The following is an 18316-nucleotide window of genomic DNA, read 5'->3' on the forward strand; positions in this document are numbered from 1 at the left end:
GGAATGCAAACTTGTGCAACCACTCTGGAAAGCAGTGTTTCGGTTTCTCAGGAAATTCGGGATCAACCTACCCCTGGATCCAGCAATACCACGCTTGGGAATATACCCAAGAGAGGCCCTATCATACAACAAAAGTATATGCTCAACTATGTTCATGGCAGCATTGTTTGTAATAGCCAGAACCTGGAAACAACCTAGATGCCCTTCAACGGAAGAATGGATGAAGAAAGTATGGAATATATACATATTAGAGTATTACTCAGCAGTAAAAAACAAGGACTTCTTGAATTTTGCATACAAATGGATGGAAATAGAAAACACCATCCTTAGTGAGGTAAGCCAGACCCAAAAAGAGGAACATGGGATGTACTCACTCATATTTGGTTTCTAGCCATAAATAAAGGACATTGAGCTTATAATTCATGTTCCTAGAGAAACTAAATAAGAAGGTGAATCCAAAGAAAAACATATAGGCACCCTCATGAATATTAACCTTCATCAGGCGATGAAAGGAGACAGAGACAGAGACCCACATGGGAGCACTGGACAGAAATCTCAAGGTCCAAATCAGGAGCAGAAGGAGACGGAGCACGAGCAAGGAACTCAGGACCACGAGGGGTGCACCCACACACTGAGACAATGGGGATGTTCTATCGGGAACTCACCAAGGCCAGCTGGCCTGGGTCTGAAAAAGCATGGGATAAATCCGGACTCGCTGAACATAGCGGACAATGAGGACTACTGAGAACTCAAGAACAATCGCAGTTGGTTTTTGATCCTACTGCATGTACTGGCTTTGGGGGAGCCTAGGCAGTTTGGATACTCACCTTAGGAGACCTGGATAGAGGTGGGCGGTCCTTGGGCTTCCCACAGGTCAGGGAACCCTGATTGCTCTTTGAGCAGATGAGGGAGGGGGACTTGATCGGGGGAGGGGGAGGGAAATGGGAAGCGGTTGCGGGGAGGAGGCAGAAATCCTTAATAAATAAATAAATTAAAAAAAAAAGAGAGTACATTGCTTCTTCTCCCCTCCTCTCCCCTCCTCTCCCCTCCCTTTCTCTCTCCCCCCTTCCCTCTCCCCTTCTCTCTCTCCCCCTCTTTCCCTTCTTCCTCCCTCCTCTCCCTTCCTCTCTCCCCTTCCCTCCCCTCTTCTCTCTCCCCTTCTCTCTCTCTCCCTCTCCTTCCTCTCCTCCTCTCCCTTCCTCTCTCCCCTCCCCTCTTCCCTCTCTCCTCCTCTCTTTCCCCCCTTCCTCTTCTCCCCTCCCTTTCATCCTTTCCCTGGTTCCCCTCCTCTCTTCTCTTCTTCCTCTCTTTTGGACAGTGTCTCATGTAGCCCAGACTGACCACAAACACACTCACTATGTAGCCCAGGATGACCTTGGACTAAATTTTTTTTCCTATTATTAAAAATAGAAAATTTTAATTTTGTTGTTGTTTGAGACAGGGTTTCTCTGTGTAGCCCTGGCTGTCCTGGAACTCACTCTGTAGACCAGGCTGATCTTGACTCACAGAGATCTACTTGCCTCTGCCCCACAAATCCTGGAACTAAAGGCGTGCACCACCAACACCTGGCTGCTTTTTTTTTTTATAGACAGGTGTAGTAAGGCCAGCTTAGTCTACAGAAGAAGTTCCAGGACAACCAGGGCTATACAGAGAAATTTTATGTCTAATATACCCTCCCCCACAAAAAAGAAAAAATATTTTTTATATAATATATTCTGATTATGGTTTCTCCTCCCCTAGCTCCTTTGAGATCCTTTCCACCTCCCCTCCCATCTGAACCACACCTTTTTTGTTTCTCATTAGAAAACAAACAGACAAGGAAAAGAACCAAAGAAAAGCACAAGAAACACATAAAGATGCAGATAAACGTTCCTATACACAGGAATCACCTAAATATACAAAACCGAAATCTCTAATATATGTGCAAAGGACCTGTAAAATTAAAAAAAAAACCTCAACAAAGCATTTTGAGGCAAAGAACTCCCAAAGATGCCAGTTAATGGGTACACAGCTTGCATCTGAATTTTCTGTCACTTTTTCTTTGTTGGGTGGGTCTTTGTGTGTGATTTGAGAATCAAGGTAAAATTCTGTGCTAAAACCATCTGGCCCTGTTTTGTGTGTGTGTGTGTGTGTGTGTGTGTGTGTTTGCTTTTTGTTTTTTATTGGGAGAATTTTAATTACTGTTTCTATTTCACTAGCGGTTATGGGTCTGTTTAAATTGATTATCTGTTCTTCATTTAACTTTGGTACCTGTTATATATTGAAAAATCATATTTATTTTATTTTTATATTTTCCATATATTTTGTGGAGTACAGGTTTTTAAAGTACGTCCTTATGATTCTCTGGAATCCCTTGGTGTTTGTCATGTCCCCCTTTTATCTCTAATTTTGTTAATTTGAGTCATTCCTCTCTAAATTTTAGTAATTTTGCTAAGGGTTTGTCAGTCTTAGTGGTTTTATCAAAAAACCAACTCTTTGTTTCATTGATTTTTTTGTGTTGTTTTTGTTTATTTGTTTATTCCAATTTTACTGATTCCAGCCCAGAGTTAGATTATTTCTTACTGTCTACTCCTTTTGGGAGAAATTTCTTCTTTTTGTTCTAGAGCTTCCAAGTGTGCTGTTAAGTTACTAATATGAAGCCTCTCCTTTTTTTCCTTTTTTTTTTTTCTTTTAATGTAGGCACTTAGTGCTCTGAACTTACCCTCTTAGAACCACCTTCATTATGTACCATAGGTTTTGGTATGCTGTGTTTTATTTTCATTAATTCTAAAAAAGTTTTTAATTTCTTTCTTGGCTCATTTTTCTTTCAGTAATGAGTCGTTCAGTTTCCTGGAGTTTGTAAGCTTTCCGTTGTTTCTGTTGTTGATGTCCAGCTTTAATCCATGTTGGTCAGATAGGACACAGGGTGTTATTTCAACTGTCCTGAGTTTGTTGAGACTTGCTTTGTGTCCAAGTATCTGACCAGTTTTGGAGAAGGTTTCATGAGATGCAGAGAAGAAGGTATATTCTTTTTTTTTTTTTTTTAACATTTTTACTTTATATGTATGGGTGTTTTTCTTTCTTTCTTTTTTTTAAGATTTTATTTATTATGTATACAATAGTCTGTCTCCATGTATGACCACCTGCCAGAAGAGGGCGCCAGATCTCATTACAGATGGTTGTGAGCCACCTTGTGGTTGCTGGAAATTGAACTCAGGACCTCTGGAAGATCAGCCAGTGCTCTTAACCACTGAGCCATCTCTCCAGCCTGATGGAGGAAGGTCATTGGTTAAATAAAAAGAAACTGCTTGGCCCTCATTGGTTAGAAGATAGGTGGGAGGAGTAAATAGAACAGAACGCTGGGAGGAAGAGGAAGTGAGCTCAGACTCCACAGCTCTCCTCTTGGGAGCAGACGCCTCAGAGAGATGCCATGCTCCCAGCTCCCAGGCAGATGTACTCAATGAAGCTCCGACCCAGGATGGACATAGGCTAGAATCTTCCCAGTAAGCGCACCTAGAGGCGCAACACAGATGATTAGAAATGGGCTAAATTAATATGTGAGAATTAGCCTAGAAGAGGCTAGATAGAAATGGGCCAAGCAGTGATTAAATGAATACAGTTTGTGTGTTGTTATTTCGGGCATAAGCTAGCCAGGCGGCTGGGGTGTTGGGGATGTAGCCCTGCCGCTCTTATTACTACACCAGCCCAGAAGGTATATACTTTTATGTATGTGTGAAATGTTCTGTAAATTCTGCTAGATCTATTTGATATATGACATCCTTTAGCTGCAGCATTTCTCTGCTTACTTTTTTCTGGATGACCTGACTAGTGATAAGAATGGAGTTTTGAAGTCACCTGCTATCCCTGTGTGAGGGTCAATAAGTGATTTGAACTGTGTAGTGTTTCTTTTATGAAACTGGCTACCCTTGTGTTTAGTGCATAGATGGTTTGCCATCTTGGTGGTTTTTTCCTTTGATGAATATGTAGTGTCCTTCCCTATCTCGTCTGGTTAGCTGCAGTTTGGAGTCTATTTTGCTATATATCAAAATGACTACAGTGACTTGCTTCTTGGGTTCCTTTGCGTGAAATATCTTCTTCATTCTTTTAGCCTGAGGTGATGTCTTTCCTTGATCTTCAGGTGTGTTTCTTGGATGCAGGAGAAGGATGAATCCGTTTTGAACCCAATCTGTTTGTCTTTTTATTGGAGACTCGAGACCATTGACGTCGACAGCTATCAATGAGCAATGTTGGTTGATTCCTGTTATTTTGTTGTTGTGGTGTGAGGTTCCCCCCCCATCTCTTTTGATTTGATGGTATAATATTATTTATTCCTTGTGTGTTTTGGGGTGTGATTAACTTATTCAGGTTTAAGTTTTCCTTCTAGTGCTATCTATAGAGGTAGATTTGTAGATGGATACTGTTTAAACTTGGTTTTATCATGGAATGTTTTTCTTTCTCCTTTTATTGTGATTGAAAGTTATGCTGTATAATATATCTGATTTTGATGATCTGAGCTGGCATCTGTGACCATTTAGAGTTCATGGGACACCTGTCCAGGCCCTTCTGACTTTTACTCTCCATTGAAAAAAAATCAAGCATTATTCTACTAAGTCTGCCTATATATGTTATTGATCTTTTCCCCTTGCAACTTTTTAATATTCTTTCTTTGTTTTGTATGTTTAGTGTTTTGATTATTATATGTCATGGGAACTTCTTTTCTGGTCCAGTCTGTTTGGTATTCTGTATCCTTGTTGTGCCTTAACAGTTATCCTCTTCTTTAAGTTATTTCCTTTATGATTGTATTGAAAATATTTTCTGTACCTCTGACCTGGGTTTCTTCTTCTTCTTCTTCCTCTGTTCCTATTATTATTAGATTTGGGCTTTCCATAGTGTCCCAGATTTCCTGAATGTTTTGTGCCTGGATTGTTTTAGATTTAACATTTGCTTTGATTGAGGTATCCATTTCTTCTATTTTGTTTTTAGTGCCTGAGATTCTCTCTTCAGCTCTTATATTCTGTTGAAGAGGGTGGCCTCTGAGGTTCCTGTCTGAGTTCTTAAATGTTTTATTTCCAGTATTTTTCCTCTCAGTTTGGGTTTTCTTTAATGGTTCTACTTCCACTTTCATGTCTTGAATTGTTTTCTTCATTTCTTTCCACTGTTTGTGTTTTCATAAGTTTTATCAATGGGATTACTCATTTCTTCTTGGTCCTTGAGCATGTTCATAGCTATTTTGAAATTCCTTGTGCTCCAACTATGTTGCATTTCTCAATGTCCTACTATTGTAGGGTTGCTGGCATCTAGAGGAGTCATATTGTCCTGGCTGTTTTTTTTTAAATGGTTTATTTATTTATTTATTTATTTATTTATTTATTATGTATACAATATTCTGTCTGTATGCCTGAAGGCCAGAAGAGGGCGCCAGACCTCTTTACAGATGGTTGTGAGTTACCATGTGGTTGCTGGGAATTGAACTCAGGACCTTTGGAAGAGCAGGCAATGCTCTTAACCACTGAGCCATCTCTCCAGCCCTGTCCTGGCTGTTATTGATTGTGTTTTCACGCTGCCACCTAGGCATCTGGGTTCGGGATGATTGCAGTTCTAGGTGCTGATATGTGGGCCTTTGTTTATTGGATGTGTTGCTCTGTTCCTTGCTCTCTTAGGTTCTGTTTCTTTGGTTCTTGGGAGAGTATGGGGTTGTGGACTGCATGGTAGGGAATGCTTCTGAGAATCTGCTGGAGTCGTTCCTGGGGGTCCTGAGTGTTTCTAGTTATTGGCAGCTGACCCTAAAGAATGGGGATGGGATAAAGGGAGGTGGGGAGGAGGGAGGGTGCTGAGGAGAGAGAAAAATACCTGGATGTGCCACCAGGATCTGTGAAGAACCATGGGAATGGAGGTGGAGGAAAAGAGGCCACAGCAGATAGTCTGCTACATAACTGTTAAGCTTGGTGTGGGCTGGGCGTTGGTGGTGCACACTTTTAATCCCAGCACTCAGGAGGCAGAGACAGGCAGATCTTTGTGAGGTCGAGGCTAGCCTAATCTACAAGACAGGTTTCAAAGCTACAGAGAAACCCTGTCTCGAAAACATTCAATCAATAGCCTTTTGGGTATTGGTCCATTAGGGCGTGGTCTGAAGTATAACGTGTGGATTGAGAAGCACAGACGGGAAGCGTGCTCGCTCTCTTGGGTGGTGGTATGACTTTTATTCGCAGCTCCCCGCACCCATAGAGCGGAGGACCACGGCGGCTCTCTACCCTTATTGTTCCCCAAACAAATATCTGTTATCCTTTATTCTGGGCTCTTGTGGACTTCCTTAATTAAGCCTACACTGGCGTATTGGAATTGGAGGGTAGGAAGGTGGAGTGAGCATTGCCAACCTGATTCGGTGGTTTGAGCGGCCAACAGGTTTCTAGGGTTTTTCTCCTGGAGTTGGTACCTGAGCCAAAGGTTGTGGAGGAAGCTGTAGGAGATGATCTGCATGATTAGTGGGGGATGGGGCAGAGAATGTGGGGATGCCACAGCAGGCGGGTCTGCCACAAAGCTGGGGCTAAATCTGGGGGATTGGGATTGGAGGACAGGAGGGAGAGTGGAAATCGCTTACCTGGTTCCCTGGTGGGATAGCTGGCAGGCTTCCGGGCAGTGCCTCCCTGAGTTGGCAGCGGAAGCAAAGGCTGAATTGTGATTCTCTTTCTCGCTTTGACCTCCTCCAACAAAATTAAGGTGGGTGGCACCCGAGGAACAACACACGAAGTTGTGCCCTGGCCTCTCCATGCTGCTGCACACATGTGCACCTGGTCATGTATGCACACACCATTTCTTTCTCATAGTTTGAGATGCTGGGAATTCTAGGACCAGGACATTGGCTGATTCCAAGAGTTGGCTTTCTCAGTCAGAGTGTCATCTGGATGGGACCTGCTGGCTCTCTGCCGCCTTTTGTGAGTACACTGGTCCTAAAGGGTGGAGTCCTCACGTTCCAATTACTCCCCCAAAGTCTCACTTTTTCATACCATCTCCGGAGATGGATGCAAAAACGTCAACTTATTCACTCGGTGATGGTAGGGTGTCAGAGTCCTTCAGACTGCAGGACCTGCTTTAAAGGCTGCACAGAGAATGAGGGAAAAGGTTCTTTTGGATGTTTGAGGGGGGCTTCAGGAAAGTCTCTGGAATGCCTACCCAGTGGATTTAGAATTACCATCCTGGGTCTACTGTTTGTCCTTCTTCCCTTCTCCAAAGGGGAGCTCTCACGGTAACTACTCTATTCCTGCTGTGCTGTTGAGTGGTGCACAGAAAGGTGAACTTGCCACTCAAAGGGTCCTCAATCGATATAACCCAGATCTCAGGCCTGATGTATGCAAAAGTGGCCGTGCATGTGTCTCCCAGAATCATCAATTTAAGGCTGACAAGTACATCAAAATGAGTCTTTTGAGGGGAGGGACGGGAGCATTCTGCTTTTCCAATCTAGCTTCCCAAGTGAGGACAATGCAGAGTGGTAAGCTTTGTCCACCCAATGTGGATATTCGGAAATAAGAAACAAGCTTGTCATGTCTTAAATCTCTAAGAGGTTGGGGATGTTTGTCACAGCAGAGTAACCTCACTGATGCTGACTCTGCAGACAAAAATGCTTAGGGGGATATTAAGGTTTTGTTTTGTTTTGTTTTCTATAGAAAGCAATGTCTCTAGCAGGCAGCTATTCCGTTGAGGACTCCCACTCTTGGGTTCTCAGATGTTCTGTTCACATCTTCTTTTAGAAGGCAAACGGACTCAGTGTTTTAGATTGTAAGAATTCCATCGAATCCATTACATAAAATGTTTCTCCCACCCCTGCTTTCGTTATCAGGATACATGTTTTTCTTTCCTGACACTTGTAAGAATCCAGAGTTCAACAATATATCTTGATTCTGTTTGTCTAAACCACACCTGTTCAAAAAAGGCATAAAGTTATTTTTAATGTAGGAAGATAAATAATTTCACTTATCTTTAGAGATTTCCATCGAGAAGAGAGCTATTTTGGAGCATTTGGTATGAATTAAACAACCGCCGTGGAGCACTAAATCCATTCCTGGCATTGGGTTACGAAGTTGTCATTGCATGATAAAAGCAACTATACAGATTTATCTGGGGCTGAACCCCCTTTCAGATGCTGAGGACGGGTAACACAGTACACCATGTCTGCAGCCGCAGTTTTGAAAAGATACGAAAGTGGTCTTCAAACTGATGCCTTATTCCTCGCCTCCAAGATTTAAGGGCATGGCATTAATCTTAATTCTGGGAAGGTTGGTCCTCCGGGAGTGGTTCTAATAGAGAGCAGGTTTGCTGCTTTCTGATGACCTAACCACTTCGGGAATAGGCTTGCAGAACCCAGAGAAGCAGAGAAACAACATATTTCTTCTAAATCCCACATGTTTAAAGCAACCTTTTGGCCACGTTCTGAACTGTAGCTAGTTAGGGACTGTACTCTTTGACGAATGTCTGACAAATAGGTCCTTGTGGTGGTCATCTCTCCTTTTGCTAATATTGCCCCTGTAGGACCCTACTCTTCTATATGAAGTCATTTATTTAAAATGTCATACAGGGGGTATAGTGTGTTTGTCTGCGTGCATGCTGTATGTAGTATGTAGTGTGTGTGTATGTAACGTAGTAAGTGTGCATGCATGCGGTGTGTAGTACGTAGTTGTGTTTGTGTATGTGTAGTGTGTGTGATGTGTGTGTGTATGGGTGCATGTTTCTGTGTATGAGTACAGGTATGCACATGCCATGGCACATGTGTGGCAGTCAGAGGACAGCCTTGGGTACCAGTTCTCTTTGTAGCTTGTTAGAGGCAATCTCTTCATTGTTGTTTGTGGTAAAGACCAGACCAACTGACACACAGCTTCTGGGCATTCTCATGTCTTCCTCTCCAATCTCCTCATAGAAGCGCTGGATTATTACAGATGTATGCTACAATGACCAGTTTTATGTGGGTTCTAGGGACTCATACCCAGGTCCTTACACTTTACCCACTGTCTCCCCAGATTTCTGCTGAACCCTTAACCTCCCCCCACCATGTAATGTTACTGCATTCCATCTTTATTCATGGTTTTGTTTGTTTGGAGATAGGGTCTCACTGAGCACAGACTGGTCTGGAACTCACTATGTAGTAGAGGTTGGCCTTGAATTCTTGGTTCTCCTGCCTCTACTTCCCTCTACCTACCAAGTGTTGGGATTTCTGTGATCATCATCATTTTTTGAGGGGGAACGATTTTAAAGTATATTATTATTTTGCTCTTGTGGTGCTGGGGATCACACAAGGGGCCTCACACATGCCAGGTAAGCACTCTGCCAACTGAGCTGTAGCCCAGGTTATACTCACACCTTTAACCTACTGTGAGTTCAGTTACCCAAGGCCAATGGGCATTGCTGTATCCTCATTCTGGTTCAGCTTGCATCACTTACCTTGTCATCTCGGCAGATGGGAAGAGCATCATCTTATAGTCTCATCAGAAGCATGAATAAAACATAGTAAGAGGTTTCCAAAGAAAAGTTCACATTCATTCAACCTATGTTATAATACATTATCACAATTGTTCTTATTATCAGTTATTGTTAATCTCACATTATGCCTAATTTACAAATTAAACTTTATTATAGACATTTTACATATAGGAGAAACGTTATATAGGCAGGACTTAATACTGTCCATGGTTTCAGGCATCCACGGGAGTTTTGAAACACATCCCCCATGGATAAAAGTAGATATTTAGAGATGGCATCTTTGGGAGGTAATTATGTTTGAATGAGGTCACAAAGGGGCCCCTAAGATGTGATCAGAGGGGAAACTAGGTTCTGTCTTCCATTTGAGGGCACAGAGAGAAGGAAGCTCTCTTTCCAAGTCAGGAAGAGTTTACACATCAGTATCAGAATCTGCTAGCATCTTGGTCGGGTCGTCCACGTCTTAGCCTTCAGAACCTAGAATTAGATGTTCTCTGAAGTCTATGGCACACTGATATCTTTTTGTTAAAGCTGATTGGGTGTCCTAGCTTGGTTTCTAGTGCTGTGATAAACACCACGGCAGATGAACCTTGAGGAGGAAAGGGTTTATTTGGCCTACAGCTTACAGCTTATCACTGAAGGAAGCTAAGGCTGTAACTCAAGCCAGGAACTTGGAGGCACAAACTAAAGCAGAGACCACAGAGAATCACTGCTTACTGGCTTGATCCCCGATAACTTGCTCAGCCTACTTTCTCTTACACCCAGAATCCCCTGCCCGAGTGGCACCTCCATAGTCTGTTGGACCCTCCTGTACCAATCATTACTCAAGAAAATACAGCATAGACTTGCCTACAGGCCAATCTGGTGCAGGCATTTCCCTCGGTTGAGGCTCTCCCTCTTCCCAGATGACCCTAGCTTGTGTCAAATTGACATCAATCAATCAATCAATCAATCAAACCAGCACACTGGGCATCAAAATTCTTCTTGTCTTTTTAAGTCTGGCTAAACTGCTAAGCCGCCTTGAAACATTTGGCAGAGGCAACAATGGCAGCTTATATTTTTAACCTTAAGTAAAACGTCACGCGCCAAACTCTCCTTGGATGAGCTGGGCGCTGGCTTGTTTAGTTTTCATGGTATATTTGTGATTTAGGACTACTGATGTCTGTGTTGGGCATTTTCCAGCCCAGCGCTTTCTGGCAGGGGAAACCCACGGCCTTTAGGTTGGATGTACCTGGGTTTGTTTCCTAGCTCCAAAACTCACCCTGCTGGCTACGTGGCCTTGCACCAATGATTTAACTTTCCGAGTCCACAGCCCCGGGGTTTTCCTTCACGGACAAGCCAGGACACCCTGTGCATCTTCTTGTGTTACATCCTGACTCTGCTGAGGCTTTGCTTTCCTCTCCATTCCAGCGGGGCACGGCCTCGGCATGCTTTTAGACAAAGTAAACAGAAGCTGAAGGCTGTGTTTATGAGCCAGGACATGTGTGAGGTTTTACTTGCCTGCTTCCATTAGAAGCCTATGCCTCATCTCCTTGAGCCCTCTGGGTCCCTCCAGTGTTATTCCAATTGTTTCCGGCCTTGCCCATCACTGACTTGGGTATTAGTTTTTGCTGCCAAGCCAAGCCAGTTTCTGTTTTCCCTTCGCTTCCCATTGAAGTAGTAATATGGGTGGCGGGGCCGCATTCCCAGAACCCCAGCCGCCTGCCCGGCTAGCTCAGTCGGTAGAGCATGGGACTCTTAATCCCAGGGTCGTGGGTTCGAGCCCCACGTTGGGCGCCATATGAAGTAATAAGGGCTGCAGCGGGGCTGCGTCCCCAACACCCCATCCGCCTGCCTGGCTAGCTTATGCCCCCAAATAATTACACGGACACTGTATTCTTTTAAGCACTGCTTGGCCCTTTAGCTCTAGCACTTACAGGCTAATTCTGATATCCCGATCAATCCATTTCTAATAAACTGTAGCACCGGTCTTACCGGGAAGATTCTAGCCTAGTCCATCCTGGGTCGGAGCTTCTTCCCGGGAGCAGGGCATGGCGTCTCTCTCAGGCGTCTGCTCCAGGGAGGAGAGCTGTCGAGACTCTGAGCTCACTTCCTCTTCCTCCCAGCGTCCTATTCTGTTTTCTCCTCCCACCTATCTTCTAACCAATAAAATGGGCCAGGGCAGTTCCTTTATTAGCCAATGACCTTCCTCCATCATCCCATCCTCTAAAATTGTGTAGCTGTCTTCTCTCTGTGGACATTTTGTCCTTTTGGTTTATGCTTTCCTTTTTAATCTTTTGATTATAATGTAATTTTATTGGGCTTTTAGAATGATCACAGACACCCCAAGTATTCAGTTTACCATGGTTGATGACAAGGAAGGCTGTTGCGAGTTAGCAGGACGGCCGAGGATAACTGGAGTTCCTGTCTGCACAGCAGGGTAATGCTTCAATGCAGAGACCGAGTATGAGAGGAATCAAGTGCAGAGCCAACAGTTTCCATCTGGGGCAAGTTGGTGCCGCGTGCATGGCAGACATGTAAAGAATCCTCTGGATAGAGGAACTTAGCAGATGATTCTGGGTTAGATAAAGATACACGGAAGTTATCAGCAGGGAAGAAAAAGGTTCAAAGTGTGAGGAGAAACCCAGGAGCCAAGGTCAGACTGTCCTCCAGGGTCGCACCCAGGAGAGTGTGTGGTCAGGAGGCTGCCTGCGTCCCAGTGTTTGCTACAGTTAACTACTCTCTAGTTTTAAGGGTTACAAGAACACTTTTAAAACAAAGTTCCCCACTTTTCCCTTTGTTTGTTTGAGACAGAGTCTCATGTAGCCCAGGCTTGCCTCGAACTTGAATGGTAGCCGAGTATGACAGAGTTGAACTTCAGATGCTCCTGAATCCAAGTGCTGGGAATACAGACTGTGCCCCCAGATCCAGTTTATGTGGTGCTGGGGATCAAAGCCAGGGCTTTGTGCACGATAGGCAGGAACTCTACCAGCTGAGGTACAGCCCTTGCCCTGTTTGTTTCCAGGACTCCACTATGGAGCCTAAGTTGCCCTCAAATTTACCATTCTCCATGTCCTGGGATTATAGCTGTGAGATAACATACATGTTTTTTCTCAAAAGATATTTTAACTCGGTCCTATTTATGTAGGACCAGGTTCAGGTTCATAGTAAAACTGAGATGAAGACACAGAGTCCCTGTTTCTGCTGACCTCACACAGGCACAGCCTCCCCATTGTCAAAGTCCCCCTCCAGAGCCGCCCATCTGTTACAGAGGCTCAAGCTAAATCCACACCTCACAGTCACATGGGGTCCATAATTGACATCGTATCTCACTCCTGGTGTCATTTTTGTGGGTTTTGACAAATGCGCAGTGATGTATCCAGGAATAGAGCATCATCAGTGTTTAGTTAAATGCATCATCTCAGCTCCCTGACACCCCTTTAGACAAAGAGTCTGGATTGTTTATTTAGGGGGCTTCACCTCAGCCCCCCTGGCATCCATTTTTGGAATGTGGGGCAGAAAGTTCCATTTCAAAGCTCCCTGTCTTGGGAGTTGCCTCGGTTCAAACTCCACGTCCAAGAAAGCCTGCCAAACGGTGACCCTTCCTCAGGGAAGGTGAAGACCACACCCACAGGCTATTTAAACACCCCCACCCCCGAGAGAATGAACACATGGTCTCCCGGTTTCCTATGGTCTTTCAGTTTTCTGTTCCCCTCTCCGTGCTTTCCGGGGGTGGGGGGCACCTGGGAGTGCTGGGAGCCATTAAACATGGGCGCCTTCTAATTAGGTCTAATTTGGTCTGATTAGAATTATTGCCTCAGCAGAGAGGTTTGTCGCCTAAGGAGAAATATTAGCAATAAGGAATAGTTCCACTGCCTTAATCCCTATGCACAGCTCTCCTCTGTGCAAAGGTTAGGTGCTGTGTTTATCCTCCTCCCCAGTAGCCTCCACAGCCTCAGTGACAACAGAGCAATGGAGTAACTAGACAAACACTGAAGCAGAGGATTGCTTCAAGAGCTTCGGATTACCTTCAAAGATCTAAGAGACTTACTGAACATCCCTTAAGAAGATAAATTCCTTAAACACACACACATACCTTTATGTCTGGTGTCACACACCTTTAGTACCAACAGTTGAGCAGCAGAGGGTGGATCTTTGTGAGCTGGAGGTCAGCCTGATCTACATAGTGAATTCCAGGCCAGTGGGCCTACGTAGACAGTCCTTGTCTCAACACACACACACACACACACACACACACACACACACACACACAGAGAGAGAGAGAGAGAGAGAGAGAGAGAGAGAGAGAGAGGAGTGTGAGTTAAACCAGTAGCTCTACACAGAAATGGCACATGCTAGCTTGTGATCCGGGACTTGTGACAAAAAGCCAAACACCCCAGAAAAATTAGCAGGACAGTACCTCAGAGTTACACTTACTATGTTCAAATACAGTGTATATAATATCATTTGAGAGAGAAAATGAATTTACTCACTTAAAATGCATTGCTTTTCCTAAGACTATCAACAGAGCTGGAAATCACCCACGGCATGGCCTCCAGGAAAGGAGTTAGAACATTCTGGTTCTTAAGCAACAAGAACAGTCTTTAACAGGCAAAAAGTCACAGCTTCACAGAGTTAAACAAATGCAGCAGAAACAAAAGCTCTTCTTGATGTGGGATTCCTCTCTGTATGCCATTGTAATGTTTTATTGCCATTGGTTAATAAAGAAGCTGTTTCGGCCAGTGGCTTAGCATAATAGAGCAAAGTGGGAATTCCAAGAAGATAGAGGAGGAAAGAAGGTGGAGTCAGTCACAGAAGCCATGTAGCCTCCACAGGAGAGAGACGCTGGACACTGGACCTTACTTGTAGGCCACAACCATGTGGCTATACACAGATTAATAGAAATGGGTTAATTTAAAATATGAGAGCTAGCCAATAAGAAGAGTAAGCTAATAGGCCAAGCAGTGTTGTAATAATACAGTTTCTGTGCTATTATTTCAGGTTTGGGCAGCTGGGAAATGAATGAGCAGCCTCCACCAACAGGTGTAGTAATAAGGGCGGTGGGGCTGCGTTCCCAGCACCCCGACCGCGGCCGCCTGCACGGCTAACTTATGCCCGAAATAACAACACACAAACTGTATTCATTTAAACACTGCTTGGCCCATTCTCTTCTAGGCTAATTCTCACATATTAATTTAGCCCATTTCAAATCATCTGTGTGTAGCACCCCAAGGTGCGCTTACCAGGAAGATTCTAGCCTATGTCCATCCTGGGTTGGAGCTTCATCCCGGGAGCGGGGCATGGTGTCTCTCTGAGGCGTCTGCTCCCGAGAGAGCTGTGGAGTCTCTGAGCTCACTTCCTCTTCCTCCCAGTATCCTGTTCTGTTTACTCCACCCACAGGGCCAAGCAGTTTCTTTATTGGCCAATGACCTTCCTCCATCAAACAGGTCTTAAAAAAGCTTTGAGTGCACAAGCTTTGAGTGTTTTGTTAGAAGCTTGGTATTCTATGTTATGACAAGACAGCCTCATGCTTGATACAAAAGCAAAAGTAGTATAGGTAAGTGTTATCGGCTGTAGAATCTTATTTTAAGGTGTGTTACTTTTGTTTATGCTGTGGAACACTTTTCTGAATGATGTAAAGATGTGTTGCTTTTGTTTCTGCTGCATTTGTTTAACTCTGTGAAGCTGTGATTCTTTGTCCATCTAAAACACCTGATGGTCTAATAAAGAGTTAAACTGTCAATAGCAAGAGAGGAGAAAGGATAGGCAGGGTTGGTATGCAGAAATTATAAATAGAAGGCAAAATCTTGGAGGAAGAAGAGGAATGAGAGAGCAAGGGGAGGAGGACATCAGGGGTCAGGCACCCATCCATCCCACAGCTAGCCAGCCAGCCAGACAGCCAGCCAGCCAGCCAGCCAGCCAGCCATGGAGTGAGAATGAAAGTTAGCTATACAGAATAGAGTAAGATAAAAGCCCAGAGGCAGAAGGGAGATGGGATGATTAAAGAAAAGCAAGCAAGAAACAAACCAAGCCAAGACCAGGCATTTATAATTAATAATAAGCCTCTGTGTATGATTGATTTGGGAGTTGGGTGGCATCCCCCCCCCCACAAAGTATAAAAGAATAAAAAACAACCAACTACATTTTGGTGCCCAGCATGGGGGCTAGAGTAACAGAGAATTCAACAACAGTTACTAGCTAGTCACAACAGCAAGAACACCCACCAGAGGACCTGTACACATCTGAGTTTTAGTGAAATTGCCCTCAACATATTTTAGTTTTGCTTGAACAATGGTTTTTCCATCGTGGTGTTTATTAGAATTGTGGGAGAAACCACTAAAAGCCTGGATTCCCAAGATGTTGCAGGTAGAGTTTGATTTGACTGGACAGTTCTGAACCTTGCATTTGTCCCTCTTCAATGCCACACTGGTGACTGTACATGAAGTAGGGCTACAGAAGTTGTCATCATCAGTGCTACCAGCTGCAGAACAAGGGGACCTGTGGGATGAGTGCGAAGTGCTGTTCAGATGTTCATGTCTGCTTGCAAAGTAGTCCAGCATGGCGGCTACAGTTACATGGCCATTATGGGATGACTCCCCCTCTTCAGATTACAGATAAGACAGAAAGAGGTGAAGACATTCACTTCATCGTGTGACTAGCTTGGAGGAAGAAGCAAGACCTGTCATTGAGTCTTCTCATGCTCATTAGAAAGTAGACTTAGACTTTTTTTTCTTTATCACTGTGTGTTTGACATCAAAGACCATATGTCACCTTCAAAGAGCCATATCACATTAACACTGCCCAGCATGTGGGACGGCCCCTTGTATCCTAGATTTCCTTGGCTGTATCTTAGGAGATTGTTTACATAAATCCAGTCAAGGAAAGAGAAGGATCAAAGGAAGGACAAGAGCTGACTAGAAACTGGGGACAAAGCTTTGTTTCAATAAGAACAGCTCCATCTTCATCTGCTTTCTGTTTTGGTCTTCCTTGAGTGGGAAAGTGTTCAGAGCTAGGAGTATTCTTTTTTTTTTTAATTTATTAATTTATTAAAGATTTCTGTCTCTTCCCTGCCACCGCCTCCCATTTCCCTCCCCCTCCCCCAATTAAGTCCCCCCCTCTCCTCAGCCCGAAAAGCAATCAGGGTTCCCTGTCCTGTGGGAAGTCCAAGGAACCCCCACCTCCATCCAGGTCTAGTAAGTTGAGCATCCAAACTGCCTAGGCTCCCACAAAGCCAGTGCGTGCAGGAGGATCAGAAACCCATTGCCATTGTTCTTGAGTTCTCAGTAGTCCTCATTGTCCGCTATGTTCAGAGAGTCCGGTTTTATCCCAGGCTTTTCCAGACCCAGGCCAGCTGGCCTTGGTGAGTTCCCAGTAGAACATCCCCATTGTCTCAGTGTGTGGGTGCACCCCTTGCGGTCCTAAGTTCCTTGTTCATGCTCTCTCTCCTTCTGCTCCTGATTTGGACCTTGAGGTTTATGTCCGGTGCTCCAATGTGGGTCTCTGTCTCTGTCTCCTTTCATCGCCTGATGAAGGTTAATATTCAGGAGGATGCCTATATGTTTTTCTTTGGGTTCTCCTTATTTAACTTCTCTAGGATCCCTAATTATAGGCTCAATGTCCTTGGTTTATGGCTAGAAACCAAATATGAGTGAGTACATCCCATGTTCCTCTTTTTGGGTCTGGCTTACCTCACTCAGGATAGTGTTTTCTATTTCCATCCATTTGCATGCAAAATTCAAGAAGCCCTTGTTTTTTACTGCTGAGTAATACTCTAATATGTATATATTCCATATTTTCTTCATCCATTCTTCTATTGAAGGGAATCTAGGTTGTTTCCAGGTTCTGGCTATCACACACAATGCTGCTATGAACATCGTAGAGCATATACTTTTGTTGTATGATAAGGCCTCTCTTGGGTATATTCCCAAGAGTGGTATTGCTGGGTCCAGGGGTAAGTTGATCCCGAATTTCCTGAGAAACCACCACACTGCTTTCCAAAGTGGTTGCACAAGTTTGCATTCCCACCAGCAATGGATGAGTGTACCCCTTTCTCCACAACCTCTCCAACAAAGGCTATCATTGGTGTTTTTTATTTTAGCCATTCTGACAGGTGTAAGATGGTATCTTAAAGTTGTCTTGATTTGCATTTCCCTGATTGCTAAGGAAGTTGAGCATGACCTTAAGTGTCTTTTGGCCATTTGAAGTTCTTCTGTTGAGAATTCTCTGTTCAGCTCAATGCCCCATTTTATAATTGGGTTGATTAGCCTTTTACGGTCTAGTTTCTTGAGATCTTTATATATTTTGGAGATCAGACCTTTGTCAGTTGCGGGGTTGGTGAAGATCTTCTCCCAGTCAGTAGGTTGCCTTTGTGTCTTAGCAACAGTGTCCTTTGCTTTACAGAAGCTTCTCAGTCTCAGGAAGTCCCATTTATTCAATGAGGTCCTTAATGTCTGTGCTGCTGGGGTTATACATAGGAAGTGGTCTCCTGTGCCCATGTGTTGTAGAGTACTTCCCACTTTCTCTTCTATCAGGTTCAGTGTGTTCGGACTGATATTGAGGTCTTTAATCTATTTGGACTTGAGTTTTGTACATGGTGATAGATATGGATCTATTTTCATTCTTCTACAGGTTGACATCCAATTTTGCCAACACAATTTGTTGAAGATGCTCTCTTTTTTCCTTTGTATACTTTTAGCTCCTTTATCGAAAATCAGGTGTTCATAGGTTTGTGGGTTAATGTCAGGGTCTTCTATTCGATTCCATTGGTCGACTTCTCTGGTTTTATGCCAATACCAAGCTGTTTTCAACACTGTAGCTCTGTAGTAGAGTTTGAAGTCAGGGATGGTAATGCCTCCAGACGCTCCTTTGTTGTATAAGATTGTTTTGGCTATCC

The 18316-nt window shown here is 44.0% G+C and overlaps 1 non-coding gene across 1 annotated transcript; it reads left to right on the forward strand.

Moving 5' to 3' along the window:
- The first annotated feature begins 11147 nt into the window (after window positions 1-11147).
- On the forward strand, window positions 11148-11220 carry Trnak-cuu. The gene has a single exon. It is a non-coding gene; the product is annotated as a tRNA-Lys (tRNA).
- The last annotated feature ends 7096 nt before the right edge of the window (window positions 11221-18316 follow it).

This window comes from Microtus oregoni, unplaced genomic scaffold (genome assembly GCF_018167655.1).
Source record: "Microtus oregoni isolate MIOR12 unplaced genomic scaffold, Mior012 000057F_ref0000458, whole genome shotgun sequence".
In the NCBI taxonomy this organism is placed as follows: domain Eukaryota; kingdom Metazoa; phylum Chordata; class Mammalia; order Rodentia; family Cricetidae; genus Microtus; species Microtus oregoni.